The sequence below is a fragment of the Schistocerca cancellata genome, chromosome 7, assembly GCF_023864275.1.
Source record: "Schistocerca cancellata isolate TAMUIC-IGC-003103 chromosome 7, iqSchCanc2.1, whole genome shotgun sequence".
Taxonomy (NCBI): Eukaryota; Metazoa; Arthropoda; class Insecta; order Orthoptera; family Acrididae; genus Schistocerca; species Schistocerca cancellata.
This window is the reverse complement of record NC_064632.1, coordinates 452,671,242-452,693,802: the sequence shown is the minus strand read 5'-3', so window position 1 is coordinate 452,693,802 and position 22,561 is coordinate 452,671,242.

The following is a 22,561-nucleotide window of genomic DNA, read 5'->3' as shown; positions in this document are numbered from 1 at the left end:
TTCATTACGCGATACGCGAATTAAGTCAACCAATGTGGAACCTACACTGTAGTCATATAGGAAAAATCATTAAAAATAATGCTAGTGCTAAATGAAGTATTTATTGAGCAATATGCCCAAGTCAAGCTGTCATGCACATGGTAAAATCTGTTTGATAGATGGGTGATAACCAGGCAAGCTACACTGATAAGAAAATTAAAAAATTTTACAAAAGGGCTATATACGCCTAGTAACAATATGAAAAGTGTGTTGTGATAAGGTAAAAACAAATAGACGCCATGTAGATTAGAGTGAGTATGCGAAGAACAGTTAAAAGGTATTAAAAAATAAACTGTGTGCATAAACAATGGAGGAAAGGACGGAATATTGTGTTAGCAGGGATAGAAAATGACTGTTGTATCTGCACCAATATATACGTCGATAAGTCTAGTGTTGAGTGACAGACTGTCCTAGTGCAGTGCTCAACGAACAATAGACAGTGTATAAAAACAGTAGTTATTGATCCGTTCGGAGTCGATTTAAACGAACATCGCTCGATGGGGACATTTAGTATGTGTGTTACGAAACATTTTCACGTGTTGAAAGACGCTCTGGCAGTGTACCAACCGTGGAGTGAGTGAAAATGTGTAGTACAATGTGCGTGTGACGAACCTTGAATACCAGTGTCACAATGCCACAAGAAACCTGTTATCACGCCAAACCATCCTGTGCATACCAGTGAAGCGACGGCTTACTGAACAATAAACGCTTTTAACAAGTTGCATCTTCTTCCACAGCTAGTAATCTGTGTCCTTAAAGACAGTACACCGATGTGGAATGTTTGTTTCATGCGCTACGACGGGGAGCCATGCGGAGAAGCCGAGACGAGTGCCGTGCCGCCAGCCAGCCGGTCGCGGTAAACCACTGCCACTTGCCGACATCGGCGAATGGTTCAGCGCGGTTCGCGACTGCTTGGGCGCCACGTCAGCACGACGTCGCTGTTACTGAGAGCCGGTCGTCGAACCCAGCGGCCGTCGGCACGCGGCGTTCCAGACGACGCTACTCAACAATTTCTTCGCGCCGCCAGCTCCGTACAACATTGTTGTCATTCAAATGAACTATCAAATATGTGTTTAATGCACTAACATGAATAGGGTTTAGTGGACACGAAATGACGTGACAAACATTTGTTTTTTTTTTCTTGAGTTATTCAATACGGACTCCAAGGATTCATTGGTTCAGTGATATATAGATATAATATGTTTTCGTCATGTTAATGAAGTATACTTGCACAAATGCTAGACATTTTAAACCAATTGTCGCGAGTAAGTGCAAGGACGATTCATGATACTACTGTAAAAATGTGTAATAAGTGACTTTCATTACAATCCAAAACACAAATATTATATGGGTAACAAAGAGACTAAAAGTTTAACATGATCTCACAAATAGCCTTTGTTATATGTGAACATTGGATAGAATCTGAACTTTTTGTGATCAAACTGGGTATTAAAACAAACCAGGCGAGATGACCATGGCTCCGGCGCAGTTTTCCCAGGTTTTCTGATCGCACGTAGCCCGAATGGGGGAGCCAAATAAATGTAATGACCCTGGGACTAGGTTGACGGTCACCTCGCAAAGTGTAAGAACAGTATAAAAAGTGTAATTAAACCTACAGTGTAAAGGAACTAAGAAGTGTAAAGTGAATGATCCAACCAAGGTAACAGACAATAACCAAACAGACGTTAGTGGCAGCATATTGCCGAACATTTCCAACGTTAGTCAATTGCTGCCAGGGGGCATTGTAACGTCTAGAGAAACAAAAACAATATATTATGTAGTAATTAGAGAATTAGATGTATCATATTGTGTCATTGCATAAAATTATGTATTTTTTTTATTATTTATTTTTGAAAACGTCTGCGTCGGCGAGTAATAAAACCGACACAGATGATAAATGTTAAACAGAGATTAAAAAAGGAACTAGTATATAATGCGTGATGTAGATTAATGTCTTTGTCTTCTTAATTTGGAAGTTGTGCGAGTAAGATCTCCTGTTGTTGTCGTAGAGAACGCGAATGTAGCACTCTTTTGTCGAGACTAAGCAATGTACGCCATTACGTGTGAATTCACAAAGGTCTGTAATCACTGAGATATTTAAAGGTTTTAATAGAGTCGTTTAAATGAAAACTTGTATTATTTATTGTTAAGCTTGCTTGCATATTATCCCATCCTGTTGAGACATTTTTCAGTTATATAAATATTATCTGTGGTGCTGAGCTGCGTGGAGAACGAAGAGCCGCTGCCGCGGCGTATTTAAACGACTTACAATATAGTCGAGCATACCGCAAGGAAGCGGTAAAATAATAGTAAAATAATATTATTTCTTTTAGCTCCCAGACTGGCAGTGAAGATCAGCAGATTTTATGATGTGTTGCAGATTGACGCGGGCTTCTGATAGGATATAATTTACAGTGCAAATAATTTAATGTACCTTCAGAATCTGATAGGACTCTTGCTGTGCTCCGTTCTGATCTGGCAAACTTTATAGTGACAACTTATTTTTTAATGAGAGTCTCATGTTCTTGGGCTAGTCGTGGTATGAAATAGCATTTTAATGAGAAATAAAATCCACTGTGAACTTGTGTTTTTGAACGATCATACGAACTGTAACATCAGTGTTCATAACAAAGTAATTTCAACTTTTAATCACTATGAAGTAGGGAAGATATATTGATTCTTAGCATGAGTTGCAGTTACGAAAAATCGTTCCTTAAATTGTAGGCCAGATACAGAACAATAAGACTTCCATATATACATTTTATTCCGCTAAAAGGTAATGATGATAAAGAAAAGCAAAGCACAGCATTGCTAAAAGTATTTCACGTAACTCTTTTCGTAAATGTGTTGTTACAAAGAGAATAAATAAACCAAAGAGCAACAATTTTACAATTCGCGAGAGAGTTGTACGCGAAACACTACGATATCTTGTATCGGTCCACTGCTAAGCACGGAAACGCCGATGCGTTGTCCCGTTTGCCTGTTGCTGAGGATAGAGCATTCGATTCCTCCGACTTTGCTTGCATGTTCATTGATGCGGAAACCGATGACGTGGTCGAATCGTTTCCGATCGAATTTCGTCGTGTGGCTACAGCCACAGCTGCTGACCCTGTCCTTGCTACCGTCTTGCGTTTTGTTGCTATACAATGGCCCTTGTCAAAGTCACGGATCGAGGATCCGTTGGTTTGCCGATTTTTTGCTCACAAGGACAGACTTTTTGTTCGACGTGGTGTTTTGCTGTTGCGTTCTGATAATGATCAGGGTCGTGGTCCCACGTTCGTTACAGTCCTCTGTCTTACGGCTTCTCCACCAAGGACATTGGGGTATAGTGAGAACGAAACAACTTGCTCGTCAGCACTGTACTTGGCCCGGAATCGATGCTGCGATTACGCATATGTGCTCTTCTTGCATGGCGTGTGCCGAACAACACTCCGCACCACCGGGGAGATTCTTTGCATGGCCAAAAGCCACTTCCCCTTGGCAACGCTTACACATCGATTTTGCTGGTCCATTCTGGAATGATCGATGGTTGGTTGTTGTCGATTCCTTCAGTAATTTTCCTTTTGTTGTCTGGATGTCTTCCACGACGTCTTCTGCCATCATCGAAGCGTTATCTGCTATCTTTTGCATTGAAGGTCTGCCACAGACTAATGTTTCCGACAATGGCCCACAATTCATGTCCGCAGAATTTCAGTCATTCTGCAAGGCCAATGGTATTCAACATCTGCCGTCCACGCCGTTTTCGCATCAGTCAAACAGTGCCGCTGAACGTTTGGTCCGGACTTTCAAGTCACAGATGTTGAAATTGAAAGAGTCGCATTCTCGAGAGGACGCGTTATTGCTCTTTTTGTCTCCGTATCGCTCTCAGCCCCGCGATGCTCGCTCGCCGGCTGAGCTGCTTCACGGTCGCTCTCATCGAACCTTGATGTCTTTGCTACATCCGCCGCATCAGGTTCCTGTGCAGCGGCAGACACCTGCTTTTGCCCCAGGCGACGTTATATATTATCGCAACTATCGCGGTTCACGGCGTTGGCTCGCAGGGCGCATTCTTCGCTGCCTCGGCCGCGCTATGTATCTGGTTTTGGGGGCCTCTGGTGAGGTGCGTCGGCATCTCAATCAGCTGCGCCTCTGTCGTCGCACGGGTTCTGCCGCTCCCCGTCTGCTTTCAGCGACGGTGCCGTCCGGTCAGCGCCCTGGGGATCCATCTACTGGCTCGCCTCATCCCCAGGTGTTACCGACGCTGCCTTCCATTTTGCCCCATGGCGACGCGCCGCCGCCGCCGCCTGTTCTCCCGCCGGCGCCGCCCGCAGTGGACGCGTCGCTGCAACCGCCGGGCGCCTCCCTGGGTCACGCGCCGCCGGTCGCTTCCCGTGACCAGTTGTCCTCCGCCATGGAACTCTTGCCCGCTCCGGACCATCTGTCGTCTTCGCCAGTCGGGTGCTCCGACTCGATGGAGGTCGACCCTTCGGCCCCTCCTGACTATCTACGGGCGCATACACCGCATGTTGGCGTGCAACCTGGACTAGGTTTTCAGGCGTTTCCTAGCTACCCTCGGACCGAATGGCCGGGTGCGGGTGGCACAGCCTCGCCTGTTGTTAGGCTCCCCACCTCGTCGCATACGTCAACATGGGGTCCTCCCCATGGCGGGCGGAAGCCTTATAACACAACCGTTCGCCGATTTGCGGGGGAGGAATGTGGTGTCACCGCCAGACACCACACTTGCTAGGAGGTAGCTTTTAAATCGGCTGCGGTCCGCTAGCATACGACGGACCCGCGTGTCGCCACTGTCAGTGATGGCAGACCGAGCGTCGCCACACGGCAGGTCGAGAGAGACGTACTAGCACTCGCCCCAGTTGTACAGCCGACTTAGCCAGAGATGGATCACTGACAACTACGCTCTCATTGGCCGAGACGATAGTTAGCATAGCCTTCAGCTACGTCATTTGCTACGACCTAGCAAGGCGCCATAGCATTTGATATTGAGCTTATAAAATGTACCGTCCAGAGCTATGTACACCAATTGTGGATTAAAGTTAAGTATTATATCAACTACGTACTTTATTTGCTACTATTAATTCCCTTAACTGTTCCAGACCTCACGCCAGTCAGCGTGTAATTAAACGCATGCATTTCGGCCTCATCTAGCAACAGTGTTGGCTCTTCTGCCAACTCTTCACAGTTCTATTAAATGTGATTGCAATTGCAGCCGCTGTTTGACGTGGGTCTATTCTTGTCTCTTACACAATGTAACTGTCATCTTTGAATGAAAGGTTGGCACCACCTCTGCAATAGCATCGCTGCAACATATATCAAGAGTTTGTCATGTGATTTGGGCAGGCGTGTGTGTGGAGCGAGCAACGGATGACTTGCTTCTTGGCAGTCGGATGGTACGGTTGACGCTCTCGACAGCAGTAGCTGAGCAGCTGTTTATATGAGTAGGCCATGCTTCAGAACTCACTGTATGTTGCGGAATGCGTGGGTGCTAATCGTGTTTGCCCTCGAGCAGAAGCGTGGGTGTATACGTCGAGCACAAACGTGCGTAATGAGTGCCGTACAGAGGTATGTTATAGTGAAGTGAACACAAAGTGACATCCTATTCTCATTGTCGCAGTTTATGGATATACCAAGGGCAGTGCTAGTCGTGGATTCTTCCTATATGAGTGCAGCCTTGACAGACTAGAAATGTTACCAGTTATACATGATTATTTCATGAATATCTATCTTGCTTTGCTCTGTCAAGGTGAAAGGTCTCTGCTGGATTCCTTTCATTTTAATTTCTTAAATCTGTTGTCATTTACGGCATAAATTCCTCGTCTAAATTTACTGTGGCGTTTCTGGCTATCTGGGAGGAGACTGAGTAGTGGAACGTGTTACTTTTACACATAAACAAGAACGATCTGTCACACTACTACACTTTAAAACACAGTTTATTTGTAATTCATGTCACACAGTCTCATACAGAACCTACATCCGCTTTATTTTATAAACTGTATATGATAAGATACTGTTATCCGCCTTCCCTTCTGTGTGAGAGGATGAATGAGCAAATGTATTTCTAGTTGCATCCTTGAGGGTAGCAGACAAGCCTGTCTGTTAGAGAACAGTAGGACCAACGTCGGAACAGGTAGCTATGCTTGCTAAAAGCAAAGGGGCTTCTATCCTTAGTATGGTCCTGTCCGTCCCTTGTCATGTTGGTATAGGAAGCTGCCCCTCTGGCCACTTCCGTTTTGTATTTGTGAGCCACCCTCAGGGACGGACCAGGGCAGTCTGTCCGAGGCGAGCGTCTGAAGTGGTAAGATCTCCGGCTAAGCACGTGTCTGCTAAGTCCATAGGGCAATGGATTTCTTAAGTTCAGCCTAACTGAAAATTTAATCACCTTTATTTCAGGTTTAGCTCTAAAATATCTAATGTTATCTTAAATTGCAACGCAGTGTATTTCGAGTGTGAAGTTCAGAATATCTTCCAGTAGTTACTTTGTCACTACTTTGTGAGTAAAGTGGAACCACGTGTTGATCAGTAACTCTAACTAAGATCATCAATCTTAAATGCGAATGTGCATGAGATTATAACGTCTCGTCTTGACAATATTTTTCAATATAGCAACATTTCTTTATGTTCAACCCACGTGGGGTGTACTTTGTGAGACCAGTACCACGTGCTTCTACAATTGTTTGTCCCATCAGGTTAATAGTAAGACGTTAGTAACCAGTTCGAGGTTTTCCTTTTGTAATTTATTTTCGATCTAATTTATTTTAATTATCAAAATTATTGTGGAGTTACACTCTTTGTGTAAACAAAGTTGACCACGTGAAGCATGTGGTGTAATCATCAAAGTAGCCCTCAGCTATTCTTTTCGGGAAGATTTCACAGAGAGTTAGTATGAATTTAGTATACCAGTGTGTGGTAATTACATGACAGACAGGATTGCGCTACGAATGTAACTTCTTTGGTTGAAAATTGAATCGGTTGGTTGTGGTTAATTTCCTCTTGCATATATTTCAACGTTCTTCGTGTGTTATTTTATGAATGCAGTGTTGTATGTAGTCTCCCAATGTTGGCTCCCTATTTGATGTGTTCCGTAAGATTACAAACTCACATTTACACAATCCTAAATAAGGCACCAGCTTAGTTATGACTCAAGTTTAATATGCTGAAATTTCAATGAACAATGTTAAAATAAATTTCCAAATATAAACTGATTTATTTCTTATTATTTGAATTCTCTTTTATATAATCTTTTTTATATATATTCTCTTTTATATATATATATATATATATATATATATATATATATATATCACCGGTTGTCATATGACTATTAAAAGATTATAATTAATGTTAGCCTGGTTGGGAATTTGGTAAGCTAGACTGGAAACCTGGTGAAACAGTTGCTCAGTAATGCAAGGTTAACTTCCCCAGACGGCTCACAGCTTTTAACCAGCTTTTATTGTCTATCTGCACCGCTTTCATAGCAAATTAAAGCAACAACGTTACACATGGCGACCCTGTTCTGTGATTCCGCTATACTCTGGACTCTCTGGAACGTTAGATTGCGAGCGTTGTATAATCTTAATTTTTTTTCCCTGCAGCGCTCAAACAACTTCTGCGTTAATTCTGAGCAGACTTTCAAAAGATCACGGCGTTGTTGAGCGGCGTTGTGTTGTTGGTTTTGTTTTGTTTTCTATATTTGTGTGTTTTATACGTATGTGTTTTTCTTCTCGCTTGTAAATTGCACTGACTTCGATCAAAGATATAAATTTGTTTTGCGTGTGAAAAAGTGCGTACTAGGTTGGGTACCTTTCGTGTGACTGTCGTAATTTTTGGGGGATACATATATTCTGATTAGTGTGTTGCGTACCGGGTATAAATTGAACTAATGCAGACAGGTAACCCAGCTAAAAGTAGGTTGTCCAAAAACTTAAGCATCGTGGACCAAGGGGATAATTTGATTTCGAATATTAACGCGTCGGACGGTTCCGAAAATGCATTGGGGAATACTTCAGAGGAAATGCAAAACAGGATGAACGGGCTCACATCAGAACCAGAAATTAATTTGCATCCAACTAACCAAATTGATTTGGCAGAACTCATGAAAGCCTTATTGCAACAAAATAAAGAAAACGCAGATAAATCTGAAAAATCGATCCGAGAGCTAGGCGATCAAATGACGCAGAAATCAGAAAAATCGTTCCGAGAACAATAAGAATCATCCGAAAAATCGATCCGAGAGATAGGCGAACAAATGACGCAGAAAACTGAAAAATCGATTCGCAAGCTAGGCGAACAAATAGACGAAAAACTAATCCAGCAGAAAATAAAGTCGACAAGTCGATGCAAAGAGTGTCCGATGATATCTCACAAAGAATAAACAATCTGGCAAGTGAAATAAAAAGTGATATTATGAAAGAATTAGGCCGTACATTTGAACAAATCAATGACCGTCTGCAAGCCTTAGAACAGGGCAAGTGGAGTCGCGATGCGGAATCTAAAGAGAGTGATGAACAGCTACTTAGGAATTTCCAAGTGCTGAGAGAAGAATGCCAAAGAGAACACCAGCAGGTACTCTCGAGGGTCCAAGAGGCGGAAACGCATTGTCCCACGTCCGTTAGCAGCACAGTAGCGGACAACAGTCAAGAGATTCACGCACTGGAACAGCAAGTAGAACAATTGAAGCAGACTGGGGCGGAGGACAACAGACAAATACATGATAAGACTGCGGCATTAGCGGACATCGTACGCACGATGAAGGTGACGGAAAGCGAGAACAATACTACACCGGTAGCGGCCGCAGAGACCGAAGAAGTGCGTTCGCTTCTTAGATTTCAGAAGGGCCAGTTCGAAGTGAACAGGCGGCACAAAGCTGTAACAGGCGAATTACAAGAACGCGTGGCGCATCTGGAAAACCGCATGGCGTGTGATTACGAACTCGCCAATAGCACTAAAAATAGCCGTACGAACAGTGCAGAGAGGGACTCCGGCCACGAGGGAGATTTTGACGACAGGGAAGAATGTATTTTCAGGGGCAGACATGAGAAAAACAGAAACATTCAAGGGCCTCGCCAGGAGGAAATGCGGGGATTTGATTTCAAACATTTCCTTACAGTGAGAATGTTTGAGATATTTCGAAATTCGCAAAAAAGGAATACATCCACGAGCATGGCTCGAGCAATTTGAGTTCTGTCTTCCCCCCGACTGGGCAAGTTCACATAAGATAGAATATATGTGTGGCTATTTGGAAGGCGAACTGGCGATTCGCATGAGGTCAGCAGCGCGTCACTGCAACTTCACTCGAGAGTTTCGACAAGCCTTTCTCTCCGCCTATTGGTCGGAAGCGGCACAAGATAGGGTCAAGCATGGCGTAATTATGCTGCCAAATTTGAACCAGTCTGGTTTCGGCAGCCCAGCACGCCTATTCGACCACATGCTGCAGGCTAATCAATTTCTATACGATCCATACGGACCTGCGGAACTAATTAGGATATGCATCACCAAATTGCCGATGCACTTGCGCCACGTCATTCTGGCGGGACGATGCAAAGAGGACGTGGAAACGTTTAAGACACTTCTCCAAGAGTTGGAATATAATACAGCAGAATGCCCGCCTAATCAGGCACAAAGTTATTACGGGGCACAGCAGCGCGATTGGAGTCGTGGCCGTAGTACTAATCAACGGCGTGACTGGTCGTCGCAACGCGAACGGAACAATAATCGGGACCGGCCGTATAGAAACTGGGGTAACAGTCGCGAACACAGGTGAAACAACGGAAATGATCGAGGACGTGGACAAGATCGTGAACGCTACAGGTACGGCAACCAGAATCGATACTACGATGAATATGGTGGGAATAGGACTGTAGGCGGAGCACCTCATGATGCTGAAATTCGGCCGGCTAACCCTACACATAATCCAGAAAATGGAAATGAACAAAACCGGCAATGACAAACAATCAGCGCAGAAGGCGCCCGATCGGAACAGATGAGCGACATGGCAAATGAGTAGAAAGGACAGTGAGGAGTAGAGAGGACGGTGAAGAGAAACAATTGATTAGTTTACATTTGTGATAAATGCATTTTGAATAATATGTTGGTAAAAATTAATGATAAAGATGTTTCTATGCGACTGAAGTGATGTTTTTAATTTTTTTCTTTCCTTGTGCAATTAGGATTTAGTTTGGTTCAAACGTGAAGAGAAAAGGTTTCTTTGTGAACGAGTGAAATGTTGTTTATGTTTTTTTGTGTAAATTGAAAAGAGTCGCTCCTGAGAGAAGCAAGATCTGTGTTGAATTAATGCAAAACTCATGGGAATATCCGATCTGTGGATATTATGGGTCTGGCAAACCAAGGTCGCCAGCTGTTAGTAGCGGTGTTTTTGATTTTCTGCTTTCAGTGCTACTATCTATCTATTACTATTCTATATCTGTCAGTATAAATGAGGATCTCTTACTATAGTATGCGTGCTGTATGAATATTTTAAGATAGGAGAATTCTGAGAAAGGAATGAGTAAGTTTGGAATCTTGAAAACAGGATGCGATAATACGATTGTTTAACCAATGGCTTCCCAATTTACGATAATATGTTAATATTGATGATATATGTCTTTTTTGTTCTTTATAGCTGAGTACATTAAGTGCTGTCTGTGGATTTCGTAAGTAGATTGATTCCCTTCAAGGTGGAAGAAGAGTTGTTGTTTGTGTAATTTACGTGGCCCTGAAATATTATTGTGGTAGTGAAATACGAGCAGTTTTTCAGCAAATGGAGAATGGAACAGAAATATGGATCGTTTTTGTAGTCTTGATTGATGTCGAGTCAGAGCCTGAAAAATTATTCTGAGTTAATACTTGTCCTAGAAAAGTGACGTTTATGTGTTTTGCTGATGCTGTGAGCATTGCAGCTTACTGTTTTCACTGGTGCCGGATGCACTGCAGCCTATATGATTTGTACTGTGGAAATTTCCCTCTTGAAGGTAGAGGAAGATTAAATAATTTTGATTATGGGACCGAAGGAAAGCTTGGTTTAAAGTAATAAGGATGAAGCAAAACATTTGTCATTTAAACTACGGGAGGATTCGGATCTTTGGTGTCTGTTGTAAGTTCAATATGTAAAGATGAAACTGTTTTACAGAATAGAGGAGACCACAGTTTTGCCATTCCTGAGAAATGAATCCAGAATAACCACCACAGGCGAAATAACTGATTTGGAAGCGAAAGGTAACTTAAAGAAGGAACGAAATCGCAGCAAAATGGGTAAGAAAATGTAGTATAACCTGTATGATGCAGATATTTTTACCGTTCTCAGGGTCATCTGCGTGATTAATTCTTGTGATAACGTAATTATAGAAGAAATTGTGTTACTGTTTTATGTATAAACATATGAGTATGATAGATGTATACTTGCGAGACTCTTATCGGGTGTGTCAACTGGTATAAATGTTTTTCGTGTAAATAACCATTGTTCTTTTTACTATGTATGTTTAAGGAAAGTTCCTCCATATTTATCATGTGACAAGACAATTGCCGCGAGCGTCAAGAAGACGACGAATTAGAACAATGTTGTAGTGGTATAAACACTGTGTTGAAGTAGCATTGAAGTAGCTTGTTGGATTAATTAGTAGTGGATTCAAGTAAAATTTTGAGTAATGCATGTTTATGGGTAGTTAGTTTGTAGAATAGACAACAGGTGTGCATGTGTGTGTGTGTGTGTGTGTGTGTGTGTGTGTGTGTGTGTAAATAACATGTGAAACCTATGCTGTCCTGACCTATACTTCCACAAGGCATAATCCTATTCATTTTAGTGAATTAATAAGTAGCATCTGATTTATTAAAACGCAAGTGAACCACATTAGTGATGTGGATTTAGGTATTATATTGTCAGTTCATTTAATTTTTATTTTTATACTGATAAGGCATTTCACTTTTATTTTTTTATATTGTCGAGTCATTTAACTTTTATTTTTATATTGTCGATTCATCTAACTCTTTTATTAAAAAAAATTAAGTCTCACTTTTGTTCTTAAAAATTGTGAAAGACAATACTAAGTGGTATTATGTATGACATTTTGTAATCACATAACTATGATGAAAAATTTCTGTGAGTGCAGCTGAGAATGTGAAAGCGAACCTGCTAAACTCATACGAGACAGCGGGAGCAGCGAGGAGGAGGGCTAGTTGTAAACTGGCTGGTTTCCCAGCAGGACACGCTGTCAGCCGGGCCACTTCGCTACTTCGGGAGCGCGGTCGACAACAAAAGAAGGGCTGTGGGGCAAACACTTTCCCTTGCACCCGGAGCTAATGGCCGGCCGCACCAGTGCGATCTTTCGTGGAGGCGATGACCTGAGATGGCCGAGCGGTCCACCGCGCGGAAATCCATTTGCTGGCAACGCACCACACGCACGCGACCGTGACGAGACGGCCGCGGTGAAACGATAAAAGACAGGGGATAAAGGGGCATGGAGCCTTTTGATAGGTACTGTCCAGAGAAACTTGCAGACGCCAACGACGCCTATCGACATTTCCTGACGGATGCCCACTGTCAAGCGACAGTAAATCATAGTTCGATGTTCTCTGGTAGCTAAGGGTGGCACAAAGCAGAGCCATTAAGTGTCATCATTGCCCAGGAATATCAACCTGACGTGTCAAACGAGGATACCGCACAAATTTGACAACACAGACATGGAACCAAATCGAGATGTACGTGACACGGGCCACCAAGAGAAACTTCATGAGAGGGCAGAGACGGCGGGATTGCACGCAACAGATGGACAAAAATCCCTACTGACAGCTGCGGTGACGAACCCCCCCCCCCCTCTTACATTGTGCCTTGGAACAGTGGAACTACTGAGTGTCAGTGAACAGTGATTATACGGTTCTTAGTTCAATGCATATACGTGTGTTTCTTTCAGAGAAACTTTGACTCGTGTGTTTTGCAGGGGTTCAATTTATTGGTGTTTACTAGACTGAATTGTATTTTGCAGGTGTTCTATTTATTGTTTTCTTTTTAGACTTTGACTATTGTAGTTTCAGAGCTGTTTTATGGATCAATGTTTGTTCTTGTGTGATGTATTAGATTTGTGATATTTTGTTTCGTAAATTCATTCCTGTGGCATTGCTTCGTTTATCAGTCAGATAGCTATTCATTCTCATTGGACTGTGATCGATTAGCCTTTGCATGGGGCATATTTATTGTGAGGAACCCCTTAAGGGTAACAATCACATAATTAATTGTAGTTTCAGTATAATGATACAGTGGTCATTGTTTGCTAACTAACTGAAATATAGTAGAGTGATAAATTTAGTGCCACAAAGTTATTTTAATTCTACAAATTATTAGTTTTATAAGATATAGAATTTTTTTGTGATAACCACTTTGTAAAACATGTTTTCTTCTCTTATCACTTTTCTTGCTTTTGCGGATTGTGCATTGTAATGTTCTGCTTTATAATACTGATGTTATTTTCATGTTCTTTTTTAATTGTTGTGGCACCTTTGCTATTTTCATAAATTTTTCTTGTTAATAAACAGTCATAAATTTTCCTGTTATCAGTTGGCTCTCACAATGAGCAAATACTGGTGAATTCCATAAGGGTAACAACCAGAAATTGTTTTCATATTAATGACACAGGAACCATTGTTTTTATGTGCTGACCGAATTAGGTCTACACTATCTTTTAAATAGGTGTCACAGATTGTGTTCTTTTTCTGTTTGAAATTGGTAGATTTTAAAGATTTGTTGAAATTATTGTGTTTTAGCAAGTAGCTGGTGACTTTTTGCCTTTTCTTTACACTTTTGGTTTAAGTAGGGTGTGAGAAGCCTGCTTGGGAATGTCCTAGCATGGTCAGAAAATTCCCTGCACAGTCTTTTCCCGGAGCATTGGGGTTATGAAAGGTCTCTGTTGGATTCCTTTCATGTTAATTTCTTAAATCTGTTGACATTTACGGCATAAATTCCTCGTCTAAATTTACTGTGGCGTTTCTGACTATCTGGGAGGAGACTGAGTAGTGGAACGTGTTACTTTTACACATAAACAAGAACGATCTGTCACACTACTACACTTTAAAACACAGTTTATATGTAATTCATGTCACACAGTCTGATACGGAACCTACATCCGCTTTCTTTTATATACTGTATATGATAAGATACTGTCATCCCCCTTCCCTTCTGTGTGAGAGGATGAATGAGCAAATGTATTTCTAGTTGCATCCTTGAGGGTAGCAGAGAACAGTAGGACCAACGTCGGAACAGGTAGCTATGCTTTCTAAAAGCAAAGAGGTTTCTATCCTTAGTATGGTCCTGTCCGTCCCTTGTCATGTTGGTATAGGAAGCTGCCCCTCTGGCCACTTCCGTTTTGTATTTGTGAGCCACCCTCAGGAAGGGACCAGGGCAGTCTGTCCGTGGCGAGCGTCTGAAGTGGTAAGATCTCCGGCTAAGCGCGTGTCTGCTAAGTCCGTAGGACAATGGATTTCTTAAGTTCAGCCTAACTGAAAATTTAATCACCTTTATTTCAGGTTTAGCTCTAAAATATCTAATGTTATCTTAAATTGCAACGCAGTAGCCCTCAGCTATTCTTTTCGGGAAGATTTCACAGAGCGTTAGTATGAATTTAGTATACCAGTGTGTGGTAATTACATGACGGACAGGATTGCGCTACGAACGTAACATCTTTGAGTGAAAATTGAATCGGTTGGTTGTGGTTAATTTCCTCTTGCATATGTTTCAACGTTCGTCGTGTGTTATTTTATGAATGCAGTGTTGTATGTAGGCTCCCAATCTTGGCTCCCTATTTGATGTGTTCCGTAAGATTACAAACTCACATTTACACAATCCTAAATAAGGCACCAGCTTAGTTATGACTCAAGTTTAATATGCTGGAATTTCAATGATCAATGTTAAAATAAATTTCCAAATATAAACTGATATATTTCTTTTTATTTAAATTCTCTTTTAAATATATATCACCGGTTGTCGTATGACTATTAAAAGATTATAATTAATGTTAGTCTGGTTGGGAATTTGGTAAGCTAGACTGGAAACCTGGTGAAACAGTTGCTCAGTAAGGCAAGGTTAACTTCCCCAGACAGCTCAGCTTTTAACCAGCTTTTATTGTCTATCTCCGCCGCTTTCATAGCAAATTAAAGCAACAACATTACAAAGGTCGAACAAAAAAGGGTATATGTTATTTTGAGAGTACTGACGGCGAATCTGCGTTGTTGGAATGTGTGAGCCAACCATTTGAATTATTCCTAAAATACTCACGTTTCACGAAAAATGCTGCACCTAAGTAAGGAAACAATGTTGTTCATCGACATAAAAGTTTTCTGGGTTTGGTACCGCGTCATAATGTAAAAACTACTGCTGCTATAGAAAAGCCAACGTTTCGGCCACGATTGCAGCGGCCTTCTTCTGGGTCTAATGGTGCGTTCTAGCTATGCAGTGTCCTTTATATTTTGTTGTTATTGTTCACTGCGCATGCCATTACGTCATAATTTTAAGAAGGTAGTTGGTTTATTGGTCATTTAAGGAAGAAGGAGAGTGAACTTTATTTTAATAGGTTATTGCGGTGGAGGGAGAACGTGACCTCTGTTGTCCATTGGCTCTTGTGTTATGTGCTATGATTGGTGGCCACCGTCGAATGAGAAGTTTGCTGTGTGTTTACCAGCTGCTGGACGTCGGCCGCGCGGCGGCAGTTACTCGCCGGTAGTGCTCGTGCCTCGTGTTGACAGTACGGCCTGTTGGGCTCTGATTGCTGGCAGCCAAGATGGGGCAAGCCTGAGTCCATCCTCCCTGTTCATGTTGTTAGGGTGTTTGAGAATTTCGATGGCCTCTCTGATTTTGCGTTTCGTCTTAGTTGGCGGCTTGGCCAACACACAGGCTTCGCTGAATTTTATTTCTTTTCCGCAGTCATGGTGATGTTCTGCCACTGCGGATTTATTGTGTTGCCCTAGACGAATGTAACGCTCGTGCTCCCCAATGCGCGTTGCTATTGGCCTACCAGTCTCGCCGATGTATGCCTCTCCACATTCGCATTCCACCTTGTAAACACCTGCAGTGTGTAATGCATCCACCTTGTCCTTGGTGGACCCTAGCACGTCCTGGATCCTACGACCACTATAGAAGACAGGCTGCACTCCAGCGCGGCGAAGGTGTTTGCCTATTCGGTCAGTGACGTTTTTCACATACGGTAAGCGTACTGTTGGCTGCAGTTTGTCTATTTCCTGCTTATATTTCTTGCTTGTGTTGGTCGACAAGGCTGTGTTTATCGACTTATGGCTGTAGCCATTGGCTAAAAACGTTGTGCGTAACCTTTTGAGCTCAGGTGTGATGTTTTGAGCATCACTTAGGCGCTGACCACGGATTGCCAAAGACCGGATGACAGAGTTCTTCTGCGCTGGGTGGTGGTAGGATTGGGCGTGCAGATACCTGTCAGTATGTGTAGGCTTACGATATACTCTGTGCCCCAGTGTGCCCTCCGTTCTCCTGTACACTTCGACGTCTAGAAACGGGATAGTACCATTCTTTTCTACTTCCAGCGTGAACTGTATCTTCCCGTGCATACTATTCAGATATTCGTGGAACTTGTGTAGCTCCGTTTCACCATGAGGCCATATAGCGAACGTGTCGTCCACGTATCTAAACCAGCAACGTGGTCGTAAAGGAGCTGAACCTAGGGCCGTTGCTTCAAAGGCTTCCATGAATATGTCGGCCGCCAGCGGAGATAGGGGAGACCCCATTGCTACGCCGTCTGTCTGCTCGTAGTATTTTCCTTGCCATTTGAAGTACGTTGAAGTCAGGCACAACTCAACCAGGTCGCATATGTCTGGCGGGACATGCTCGTGAAGGATGTGGATGGTTTCATCTACTGGCACGTTCGTAAACAGTGATTTCACGTCAAAGCTGACCATGATGTCCGTAGGTAAAATTGTTTCTCCTTTTAGGCGTTCTATAAAGTGTGTCGAGTTCTTCACATGAGAGTCCGTCTTGCCAACTAGACGTCTTAGCTTGCGGGCTAGGTACTTTGCCAAGTTGTAAGTAGGCGAATTGATCCCATTCACTATTGGCCTCAAGGGGCAACTTTCCTTATGTATCTTTGGAACACCGTAAATTCTAGGAGAGACTGGTACTCTGGGAATAAGACCCTTGGCTGTGTCAGCGTCAATTCTCGAGTCCTTAATCGCGGCCTGCGTCTTTCGAATTATCTTCGCCGTAGGGTCCGCCCTTAGTTCTTTGTAGATGGGATCATTTAATAATTCTTTCATCTTGTCTTCATACTGCAAAGTGTCTAAGATGACAGTAGCATTGCCTTTGTCTGCTGTTAATATCACAATTTCATCGTTGTTCTTCAGTTCCCTGATAGCTGCTCTTTCCTCTCTGTTAAGTTTGTGTTTCTGTGGCTTGGCACGTAGTAGAACTCGAACAGTTTCCTGTCTAATTTTCTCAGCTTCTATCGCAGATGTGTGCCGGAGTGCTGTTTCCACGGATTCGATAATTTCTTCCGTGGGAATCCGCTCAGGTGTGACGGCAAAGTTTAGTCCTTTAGCTAGTGCTTCTGTAGCTGCGTTGCTGATGGGATGAGAAGAGAGGTTCACCACTGTTCGAGACGTATCCAGTCGAGGCGTAGTGTTCCGTGTTGACTTTGCTAGCTGCTCAAATTTCTTCTTCTGGCGAATGGCGGCGGTTTCACTAGCTGCATACGCTTGCAGGTGAGTGATTCTGTCGACGTTATTCCAGTCGGTAGGCGATAACGTAGATGCTAGCAGAAGATGTATTTGCAGTAACTGTTTGTTGTTGAAGTCAAGTTCTCCCCGCACCTGCTGAATACGCTCCTTCAGAAGAGATTTACTTGCTCGCCTGTAGATGCTTCTTGCTTTGTGAGTGTCGATGTTAAATTTGAACTGAAGAAATTTAGGTACAATGTCCTGATCCCGACACCTCTTCAAGTAGATAAGATCGTTGAGAAGTTTCCCTTTCTTCTTCCTGAATGTTTCCAGTTTGCGGATGTTGCTGTGTGTTTCCTGCCCATACAGGTTGCAAATATAATTGCGTAGGCTTCCGCGGCCAGAGTCAGTCGACATAAAAGTTTTCTGGGTTTGGTAATCAGAGCCCAACAGGCCGTACTGTCAACACGAGGCACGAGCACTACCGGCGAGTAACTGCCGCCGCGCGGCCGACGTCCAGCAGCTGGTAAACACACAGCAAACTTCTCATTCGACGGTGGCCACCAATCATGGCACATAACACAAGAGCCAATGGACAACAGAGGTCACGTTCTCCCTCCACCGCAATAACCTATTAAAATAAAGTTCGCTCTCCTTCTTCCTCAAATGACCAATAAACCAACTACCTTTTTAAAATTATGACGTAATGGCATGCGCAGTGAACACTAACAACAAAATATAAAGGACACTGCATAGCTAGAACGCACCATTAGACCCAGAAGAAGGCCGCTGCAATCGTGGCCGAAACGTTGGCTTTTCTATAGCAGCAGTAGTTTTTACATTATGACGCGGTACCAAACCCAGAAAACTTTTATGTCGACTGACTCTGGCCGCGGAAGCCTACGCAATTATAAATGTTGTTCATGTGTATAAGTGACGGCCATGGACTTGGCTTCTCGATGGTGTAAATAAGCAAAAGTATTAGATTCTAAATTGCGAAGCTTCCGAAGTGAAATCGGAGCAAATATCTGTAAGAGCGATGAACACTACAGAATTGTAATTGACACGATTTAATCCTCTTTTGAGTTGTACTGGAAGTGTGGTGCTCTTAACTCCTCTGAGAAGTTGGAGTTTTAATGATAACTTCATTTTAAGGCAGCTGTCATTAGTAATATCGTAATTGTACTACTTGTATATGATTGACATGCCGCAAAAAAAAAAGAAGTTGTTAAAATTAAGCTGAATCTCTTGATTTTTTTTAATAATTCTGGAAAATTTCTAATAACAAATTGCCTATCAGATTCTGTCTCGGATTCTTTGGCCAAAGTTTGTTCGATCATTTGTCTGACGTTTCTAATAACATGTTTTGTTATTCTGCAACGATTGTTGTATTTCAAAGAATAAATAAAGATGTTCAGAAACCTAGGATGTACAGTTTCCATCCCTGAGATGAAGGGCTGGCTACAGGAAGGGCATCTATCCACTCTATACCAGTAACCATGCAAAATCCAGATTAATTTCACGACCGCGTGGTTAAGGACAGGACAAAGAAGAAGAAGATTTATAAACTATTGGCATCGGAAAATGTCCACCTGCCATTTACAGAAGTACACTTTGGTTGGCACTGCACCAGTTCTTCCAACACTTCACACTGTTTTAGGCTCTAGCGAACCGTCCGCTTGATGATAAAATATAAAGTCAGCACAGTAATCAGCAATAACAGCTATACATAATTTTGGCCACTTGCTAACTCACAAAAAAGTGAAAAAGGTAAAATTAAACTGCTTAGTCATTTCGGTGATTGTTAATGTACATAAATATATTTGTAAAGGGGAGATCTTGATGGGAGCACAAAGAAAAAATTACAATTTACAAACTGTCAATGCTTGCTCTACATCGTCGAAAGATTTGTGGTTGTTTGTACTCTATCCGTAGGCTACAAAACTGGGGAATGCAGTATTAATTTGAAGACAGAAACTGGTATTCATCAATTCCTTAAAGTAACAGTCTAAAAAACTGGCGAAATACACATCGCGTCAAATGGTCGGTACGACTTCAGTCGTAGCCTAGAGACCATTTTCAAGGATGCGCTTGTTACTACTGTGTAGTCTACATATTGCAACTGGAACAGGACGTACTTTTTAAAATTTATGATTTTCAAAACTTCATTAATTCATTAGGTTTGTAAAGCGCAGTAGAATTATTGTAAGTGCATAACTGATTGAGGCGTTATGTACTTGTGGAGAATGTCATAAAAGTGGAGCAAGAGCGGGAATGTATGCAGACGCATGTACACCGTAGCTATATTCAGTAAAGACAAGAAATTATGTGACTGCTATTTATAAGAATAAAATCTATCCAATGGTTGTACAAATAAAACTGACGAGTTCTACAATCTAGGGAAATGTATCACATCATTTTTGCTCAGATGGAAAACTACACAATACGGAAACTGTTTACGGAGAAGCCCAAAACAGGCAATTTATAGTAAAAGGTGGATACTGAAAAATGGAAATTACAAGTTATAATAAACGAAGCACAATAATTTATATATTTAAACAAGAAGGAACTCAATTTACCTACAAAAGTTCTATTCATCCAAGTCCTTGAAAATAAATTAACAATCTTAATACGAGATGTTAAAAAACATTTAGAAACAGATCTCATAGAACGCAAAGAAACTGCAGGGAGACATGAACCTAGCCGAAATGTATTTGGAAAACTTCAGGGTTGAAGATTCGGTGCAATGTGTCAGAGAAAGGAGAAAGAGAGGCGAGGAGAACGCATATAGTAATACTAGAGAAAGAGAAAATGCTGAATGAAAATTAGCTGATACTGGCACGTGGCCTGTACATGGGATAGCTAACACAAAAGGAACTGCGATAAAACCTCGCTAACCCTACCACGGAGAGTTTGACTCCCTGCTTAGCCCGATCATCAGATTTTTGGCATTTGTTTACGTATAAGAGCCACTGCTAAAGACAGCCGATGATTCTTGGCATGTGATAGGTATCAGTAGGCAGTTGATGTTTGGCAGGTGGGGTAGTTCGTTAAGTTTTGGTATAAAGTAACTTGTTTCCAGATGGATAGTAAGTGGTGGTGTGCACGAATATGTTTCATAAATTAATGAGTGTCATTCTTACATATTAAAAGGTGCAAAACGAAATTATGGAATCACTAAGCGCAGACATGTCACACTGCCTTTAGCGGAGAAACTGGAAGTGTTTGAAAGATTAGTTGAAGGTGAGCTTTTTCAAAACATTCAAAATGAGGCAGAGGCTGACATAACTGCCATTTAAGACTGGAGAATCAAGATTTATTTTTTCTCCAGTCATACAATGAAGACAGAAAATAAGAAAGGACACAGAATGTACAATACTTCGAAGAAGCTTAACATTGGAATTATTGTTAGTGTGATTTGAGCAGGAGAGAAGAAAAGAGCACCGTTGTCTCGACCAATCATAGGAGAAAAAGTACGTATTTTATATAAGCAATTAGCTGGCTACACCGGTGGAAGAAACGACATGGCGTTGGAAATGCAACTATTTTCCACGAGTATCTGTCTGCTGACAAAACAGCAGCCAATAAACTTGTTCCTAAATTTGAGAACTCTGATAAAGAGCTTAAACTGAACGATGATAAAGTGTGCAATGTTGATATGTTTGACTTAAACTACAAAATGCTCCTTACAACAAATCTTGCTTGACAAACTGAGTCTGCAACTGCCACAAACCGCACCAAAGATAGAATTACTATTGCTATCGGTAGCACCGTTCATGGAAGTCACAAAATGCCATTGTTTGTGATTTAAGAAAAGAAGGAGATAGAGAAAGAGAGAGCGAGGGAGTGAGAGAGAGAGGGGGAGGAGCGATAGAGATAGATAGATAGAGAGATAGAGAGATAGAGAGAGAGAGAGAGAGAGACAGGCGCGTTCAAAACCGTGTACTACCTGTACATTGCCGTAACCAAAAGTCAACATGGATGGAATGTAGCATCTGTAAGGGGTGGTTTTATGACCCCAGTTCGTCTCTGCCGTTACAAAACACATAAAAAAATCAATAAATGAAATATCCCCTCTCACTGTACGTGGTGTATTGATATTCGACAATGCGAATTCTCTTTTCTGTAAAGATGAACGTGAAAAAGAAAAACAAAAGTTTATTATAGCCTGCCAAAGTAACATGTATAATCCAACCCACGGACCAAGGCGCCATTAAGTGGCTGAGTTGGCGATACCGTGGACAATAAATCATATCAATTTTAGAAAGAGGACAAAAGAAGGCAGCAGCTTGTTTTAAGCGACAAATAAATCAATAAATATGAAATATGTAATGTTCACTCTGCTGAATACTGGGAAGGAATGCCGGCATCAATACTTGGAAATTCTTGATCATCCGGCCTGTGGGCGAAAATAAATGAAACTTAAGGTGAAGTACCAGAGGAAACGAGTGAATAGAATCAAGACAAAACAACCCTTGCAAGAAGTGATGAAAATCAAAACATCAATACTCCAATGATTTTCAGGGATTTCGAACCTTACAACCGGACATTGAGCCCAGTGACGTGAGTGAGTGGATCAGTACAACTCAAATTCACTGTACAACTGAAGAAGAATTAACTGAAAATCAAATCACTGACGCTCTAACTCGAACAACGAGAACGAGAAACATGATGACGGCAATGAAGACAATGAATCTACTGCTAGAGTATCAGGCGAAAACGAATTTGGTATAGCCCTTTAATACCTCGAACAAGACTCTCCGTCTGCCCTTAGACTTTTGTGGATCACTAAATGGCGAAGCAAAGTGGAAAAATCAAGGTTCTTATCTGATAAACAAAATAACATAACAAACTTTCATCGGCATGTTTA